Below are 1430 nucleotides of genomic sequence, written 5' to 3'. Positions count from 1 at the left end.
AGTGTATTTTATATTCTGTATTCATCTGAATCTGATTTCTGTTGTAGACAAATCTTATGTTGTTTTCTATCCATAGGTCTTCAGTAAATGTTCATGAAAGCTCCTCACTGTGAGCCCCCCCTTTGCTGCTGCCTGTTTTGTGTGGATATCTGTCCCTTTCTCCATGTTGCTGCTATTGTCAAGATGCCTGCTTCTGCTCCTCAGCATTGTTGGTACAAGCAATGCTAGGCCCCAAAATGGTTGTGCTCTGTTTTAGTTTTCTTCACTCACTCCTCACACAGCTGAGCGGTATTTATAGTAAACCTACGACAGCTTGCTTCTGAGTAAAAATGCTGTAGGGTTTGCTTGTGCCTCTCGTCTTGTAAATGTATAATAAAAATGTGTACTCTCCTTTTTTTTGGTTTGTTTGTTTGTTTATTTTTAATGGGAAAAACAGGGTGGTTTGGTTTTTTTAAAATATGTGACTGTTCTTTACTGCTTCCCACAGCACAACTTGTGTCTGCTAGTTACTATCTTGTTAATGTTCTTTCTCCACAAGTTCCTGCTCTGTATTCTGTTTTGTTGTTGTTGTTTTTCCGGGGCATTCAGTATGGATTACATTATCACTGTTTGTAGCATAGATCTGTGATAGGAAGAGATGAATAGGTGTTGTGCCAGTTACTACTCCAAGTCATCCATTTGAGGGGCATTTAATGAGCTAGATAAATAGTGTTAACAGCACAGGTGACAGATTTAGGGAGGAAGCAAGGATGATGCAAGCAGTCGCATTAGAGCTTCTCCATGTTGGTACTGGTTCAGTCTTGCAGCAATAGTTTCTGTCTTCAAACACCTGCAGAATGAATGATTTGCCTCGCCACGTGGAAATTTTCCTTGGGAACCAGGAATTAAATCTTTTTTTTTTTTTTTTGAGTTGTAATCAAACACTTTAAACCCTAGTTCACCATTAGCAATATCATTATAATTAACACAAACAATTTGCTTGGATAACAATTGTAATCTACATAAGAATAAGAATAAAAAATTGCCAGAGAGGAGTGACGAGAAAAGGCAGTTTCCTTCACAGTCACTGCTCATGAGAGCAGTTTGGATTTGTCTCCATGGAAAACAAAAATGCTCCCTTAATACTGCCAAGAATGGATGTGAGTGGCCAAGCTGCTTGACATTTCACAGGGGGAGAAGGATATTTTCCAGTGTAGGATATATGCTGTGCACACAAGTATGTATTCTCATGCGTGTGTGAAAAAAGGTGCTGTATTGTGAAAAAAACAGGCTGTCTCAAGTGTCTTTTCACTTATCTTTCTAAATAGGAGATAAACGTGGCTAAGAGAAGCTGGTCAGCTCTTTAGAAATGAGCTACATCACCTAAGTATCTCGGTTACCATAAGTAATGCAATGTAGTCAGCTCCTTTTGGTGTGATTTGGTGGTATCC

Source organism: Buceros rhinoceros, unplaced genomic scaffold (genome assembly GCF_000710305.1).
Source record: "Buceros rhinoceros silvestris isolate BGI_N320 unplaced genomic scaffold, ASM71030v1 scaffold17888, whole genome shotgun sequence".
In the NCBI taxonomy this organism is placed as follows: domain Eukaryota; kingdom Metazoa; phylum Chordata; class Aves; order Bucerotiformes; family Bucerotidae; genus Buceros; species Buceros rhinoceros.
Note: the sequence above shows the minus strand (reverse complement) of the source record.